Source organism: Theropithecus gelada, chromosome 8 (assembly GCF_003255815.1).
Source record: "Theropithecus gelada isolate Dixy chromosome 8, Tgel_1.0, whole genome shotgun sequence".
Lineage (NCBI taxonomy): Eukaryota > Metazoa > Chordata > Mammalia > Primates > Cercopithecidae > Theropithecus > Theropithecus gelada.
Genome location: NC_037676.1, coordinates 74,912,563 through 74,918,719, shown reverse-complemented (window position 1 = coordinate 74,918,719; position 6,157 = coordinate 74,912,563). Strand labels below are relative to the sequence as shown.

Sequence of the window (6,157 nt, the reverse complement as noted above, 5' to 3'; positions counted from 1 at the left end):
AGGAGGAGAAGGAGGAGAAGGAGGAGAAGGAGGAGAAGGAGGAGAAGGAGGAGAAGGAGGAGAAGGAGGAGAAGGAGGAGAAGGAGGAGAAGGAGGAGAAGGAGGAGAAGAAGAAGAAGAAGAAGAAGAAAGAAGAAGAAAGAAGAAGAAAGAAGAAGAAAGAAGAAGAAGAAGAAGAAGAAGAAGAAGAAGAAATGAAAATTCCTCCCTAAATTCTGCCTTTTCCTCCAGGTACCACTGAGCATCTCTCTTTCCATTCACAGCCATTTTTTTTTTTTTTCTCAGAACAGTAATCTATATTTGCTGTCTCCCTTTCCTCATTTCCCTCTCCAACCCCATTGTGGTCAGGCTTCTGCCACTCTGCTAAAATGCTCTAGTGTAAGTCCCCATTGACCTTCACATTGCCAATTCAATAGACACCATACTGGATCTAGCAGCAGCATCAGACCTGCTGAGTTCTCCTCCTGAAACTGTCTGCTCCTTTGTCTTTCATGACAGTTCTCATGGTTCTCTTGTCATCAGTCTGCTTGGCTGGCTTTTCCTCTGCTCTCCCGTTAAGCACATTGGTGCTCCCCAAAGCTCTGTCCTTTCCACTCCACTTACTCTCCCAAGATAATCTAACTGCCTCCCAAGCTTCCAGGTACTATGCTCTGCCAATAATTTCCAAATTATATTTCTGGCCCAACTCTCCTCTGAGCATCTGACAATGCCACCTGGATAGCTCCAGAATTATGTGACATCCAACATGTCCGTAACCAAAATTATTTTCCTCATCTTCCTGCCTTCCTTATACTGATTTAATAAAATCTGAATGCATGGCCCCCTCTAGACCCCTCTTTGACTCTCTGTTCAATGACTCCTGCAAGCTGTGGTCTGCTGATCCCACCTTTCATGATCACTGAAAGCTGTCCCACCTCTTCATCACTACTGCTGTACTTATCCTCTTACCTGACCTACTGCAGGAACTTTCCAACTGAGCTGTAAGAAGGGTCAGAGTCTCTAGCTAGACCAACAACTTCCCTCACTTCCTCTACTGTGCTTCAGATTAAATCAGCGGTTTTTTATTTTTTTATTTTTTTTATTTTTTTTATTTTTTTATTTTTTATTTTTTTAAATTTATTTATTATTATTATACTTTAAGTTGTAGGGTACATGTGCATAACGTGCAGGTTTGTTACATATGTATACTTGTGCCATGTTGGTCTGCTGCACCCATCAACTCGTCATTTGCATCAGGTATAACTCCCAATGCAATCCCTCCCCCCTCCCCCCTCCCCATGATAGGCCCTGGTGTGTGATGTTCCCCTTCCTGAGTCCAAGTGATCTCATTGTTCAGTTCCCACCTATGAGTGAGAACATGCGGTGTTTGGTTTTCTGTTCTTCTGATAGTTTGCTAAGCTTGGCCAAAAATTGGAACCAATTAGAAAACTTCAGAAAAATACTGATGCTTGGCTCCCGATTTCCCAAAACATGTTATAATTAGTTGGGGCAGTGCTAGGCACTGGAATTTTAAAAACTCTGTAGGTGATTCAAGTATTTAGCCAAGATCAAGAACCATGGGTCTAAACTATTGTCCAGATCACTATCTTTGCACTACCTCTGTGACATAAAACCTGAGCTCATATACAGGACATAGGATACTGGTATAAGATATCACACAGGTAAGACTCAGAGTGGAGGATAACTGAGGATTGGGGCAGTGTGATGGGACAGAGGACAGGGTGACAGGAAGGGAGGGAGAGAGGAGCAAAGGCAGGAAGTGAGAGGGAGCCACTGCTCCTAGTAACTCACTAACCTGTGCGGTGTCACAGGGCTCCTGCTTCGTGGAAGACTGTGACCTGCTTCCAAGGTGATTCAGAGCCTGCTCCTGACTGCGGACCCCATGGAGTGGTTCCCACTACAATGAGCTGGGCTTTTCTTGGCACATGAGGCTTATACAGACCACTTCTCAACTGATCCACTTGTGAGAAGAGCCAGACTTTTCTGGCAGTCGTGGCCAGAAAGCAGCATCATATGTACAGCTGAGGAGGGCTACAAGAGCCAGCTTTCCCCAGCTGGCAGGACTCCTGGACACAGCTTCCCCAGCCAGCCTCCCTGCAGGATGAAGATGCTACCAGTTCCTATACCCATCCTGCACACAGGGAGGTGTTGCGGTGAATAGGGAGCCGGGTGCGGTGGGGGAACAATTTTCCTTGTCAATGAACTTTCAAGAATGGAAAGTTTCTCTTGGCTTAAGAAAACCAAAACAGTTGCCTTATAAAACAAGCAGCAATCCTTCATTCATAAGCACACTGGGTACAGATGACAACTAAGACCTCTTGGATTCTAGAGTTGTCTACTGTCGGGTATTGTGTAGTAATATCTAATCGTGGTTTTAACTTGCATTTCCCTAATGAGCAAAGGTGTTGGGCAGCTTTTCATGTGCTTATTTGCCATTCATATATCCTCCCTGAAGAAGTGTCTGGTCAAGTCTTTTGCCATTTCTTTTGCCTTTTAATGTAATTTTAGAAAATAAACTTTATTTTTTAGAACAGTTTTGATTTGTAAGAAATTTGCAAATATTATAGAGTCTCCCTACATCATGTATGCAGTTTCCCCTGTGATTAACATCTTGCATAAAAAATATGGTACATTTGCTCCAATTAACGAAACAATGTTGATGCATCATTATTAACTAAAGTCTACACTTAATTCAGATTTCCTTTCTTTTAACCTGATGTCCTTTTTCTGTGGCAGCATCCCATCCAGGATACCACAGTACTTTTAGTCATCATGCCTCCTTAGGCCTCTTGGCTGTGACAGTTACTCAGACTTCCCTGTTTTTTTGATGACTGTAATAATTTTAAGATGTACTGGTCAGGCATTTTATAGAACATCCCTGAATTGAAATCTGTTTCATGTTTTTCTAATTAAATATTAGACTGAGATTGTAGGTTTGGGGGAGGAAGGCCACAGAAGAAAAATGCCATTCCCATCATATCTTATCAAGAGTATCTTCTATCAACTGTTGATATTGGCCTCGATCATCTGGCTCAGGTGGTGTGTGTCAGGCTTCACCACTGTAAAGTTATCCTTCCCCCTTTTCATAGTGCACTCTTTGGAAGGAAGTCATTATGCACAACCTACACTCAAGGAGTGGGTAGTTCTGCTCCCTCTTCTTGAGGGCGGACTTATATAAACTTCATGGAATTCTTCTGCTTTTGCTGATTTTTCAACTGAATGTGTTTATTTACTCTTGAGTCTTAAGAGTTCTTTATATGCTCGGCAGACAAGTCCTTCATCAGATATATGAATTGCAAACATTTACTTTTCGACCGCAGTTTGTCTTTTTATTTTCTTAACAGTATTTTTGTAAGACAACAGTTACACATTTTTACTCAGTTCCAAATTATTCATTTTCTGTCTTCTGGATAGGCAGAAAGCTGGGGTCTAGTCACAACTCTGCTGCAACTGCACCCACATTCAGGGCTAAGCAAGAGGGCAGAGAGAAGGTAGGTCTTCCATACCCTTTTGGAATTACAGATCCTTGAATTACAATGGAAGGGTCCTCCCCCTCAGGGTTTTAGGGACCTGCAGACTAGACTCCTGTTGTGGCTGCTGCAGTGGAACTGTCTGGGAGTTCAGGCAAAGAATTGAGAGGAAACAATTCCACTGGTTGTCCCTTTTGCATGTCTTGAGTTAGACCTAGGGGGCTTCTCCTGGCATTCTCTCTGTCCTTACTCAAGGTCCCCTTCCAGCCTTTGGGTTGCCTTGATTCCACGCTGTGAAATTCCATAGGAAAATGAGAAACCACCATAGTGGTACCTCAAGTTCTGGTCTTGTTCCCCAATTGGCCTGCTATTATTTATTTTTTCAGAGTACTCCAGTAGTGATTCCATGCATTCTATCCAAGCTTGATAGCTCCAGTTCAGAGTGGGCTTGATGAGACTTAAGGGAGTTCCAGGCCAAGCTCTTGCCAGGAGCCAATCTGTCTTTGTGCTTTCCCAGGGAGACTCTGTTCTCAGGCTCCACATGGGCAGTACCTGAACTGCAGGCTCCTCCCCTCACCCAACAGGTGCAATGCTGCAGGACTCCAGATCCCAGTTCTCACAGATGCAAATAAAGAGAAAATCACCAAGAACATCTTGCCTAATGTGCGTTCTGTTGGATGACTAGAGAGGAAAAATCTTAGGAAGAGTTTCTAAGGCTAAATTTTGATTGGCTAGTGACTAATCCTCCCTTTTATCCATATCTAGGATTAATTTCTTCTAAATCATGATTGCTATTCTGCAGTGGTTTAGTGGAAAGAGTTTGGGGATTGTAATAAAAGGTTTGATTCTGAAGAAGTGTCTGGTCAAGTCTTTTGCCATTTCTTTTGCTTTTTAATGTAATTTTAGAACACTTATTAACTATGAAGGCAAGTCCATCAAGCTCATGGAGCCTGCTTTCTCAAACTTAAAATGGGATAACCTACTGCACATAGTTGATATGAGGGTCAAATAAAAGCTGTTTGCAACTGACAAGCTTCTCAGTTGGTTACATCCTCTTCTTCCAGGTTCCTATGGCATTCGGTACTTCCCAGTGTGTAATTCTCAACCCAACTGCAACTACTTTTTCAATGACTCTTCTGGACTAGACTCATAAGCTCCTTGAACAAGGAAGACACTGTGCTTGCCTGATTCACTACTATATTGCCAGGCATAAGAGTTCCTAAATAAAAATGTGTTCAATTATGCTATTATAAAACTGATGTTGCTAAAATGATCATTATGATGTTATGTCACACGTTTAATATCATATTGTGGTATCAACACAAACTCATTAGTAAGCAGAACTAAAGACTTTAAGTCAAAAGAAATAATGAATGAATGAAAATTAATGTTTTGAAGAAAACATGGATTTTTACCACCACTCCTACCAACAAAAATCTATTCAACTCTATTCAAAGATTTAGGTTTGCTATCCAGATACCTGTAAAAGAAGAAAATACAGTAGTCTTAAGAAGAATGAATCTTTCCTCACGTTGTCAGCTTGACACATTCAGGACAGAATCTCTCCTTCAGTACTTAACATTTTGATTCACAGACTGAGGTCTCAGAAGCTAAAAAAATGGAAATATGTCATCTAAATGTCAGCACTGATTTTATGATATTCTAGAAGGAAGCAAACAGGAACACATGAGAGTTTAGGTGTCCTGTCTGAGAGTTCAGTGCACAGTGTCTTGGAGGAACCTGAGTAGAGTGTGTGTGGCATCTTGGAAGGATTAGAAATTGGAGTAATGATCATCCATCTTGGTAAAAAACCCTTAGTTTCTGTATTATTGACAGTTCTCCAGAGAGCAGACCAATGGGAAATATATCTATATCGATGTATGTATATAAAATGAGGAATCAGCTCATGTGATTATGGAGGCTGAGAAATCCCACGACCTGCCATCTACAAGCTGGACTAGAATATAAGCTCCTTGAACAAGGCAGACTAGGAAAGCTGGTGGTGTACTTCCAGTATGAGCCCGAAGTCCTGAGAACTAGAGGAGCCAATGATGTAACTCCCAGTCTGAGTGCAGTAGATGATCAGATGAGATGTCCCAGCTCCAGCAGTGACGGAGAAAAGAAGGACAAATTCCTTCCTCTGCTCCTTGTTCCATTCAGACCCTCGATAGGTCCACTCTCATTAAAGAGGACCATCTACTTTATGGAGTAAGTGCTAATCTCCAGAAACACCCTCACCAACACACCCAGAAATAATGTTGAACTAGACATCTGGGTACCTCTGATCCAGTCAAGGTGACCCATGAAATTAACTATCATAGATTCTATGGTAATAGCTGCAGAGTTCTATGATCATCTTTCATGGTAGCTTTATTTTACAGCCATTTTCACACTTGCCTATTTAACTAATCATGTTTCCCCTAAACCTATTCTTCCGCAATTTGTTCTTTTTCCTGGCAAATGATACCACCTGGCCATCCAAGCCTGAAAGTGGGGAGTTTACCCAGACTTCACCATTCATTTCTATCACACCCATATGCACTGGGCTACCCAATCCTTTGAATCCTGAATATTTCTTGCATCCATCTCCTTCTTTATGTTTCTACCAGGTACACTACAGGCCTCTCTCTGTCTGAATAAGACACTTAAAGTTGTTGAATGAAATATTTTCTCCTTCTTCCCTCCTG

The 6,157-nt window shown here is 41.9% G+C and overlaps 1 protein-coding gene across 1 annotated transcript in view; it reads right to left on the bottom strand.

The window, feature by feature from the left end:
* Positions 1–6,157, bottom strand: part of KCNB2 (potassium voltage-gated channel subfamily B member 2) — a 418,770-nt gene that overhangs the window by 184,534 nt on the left and 228,079 nt on the right. The gene's annotated exons all lie outside the window — the stretch shown is intronic.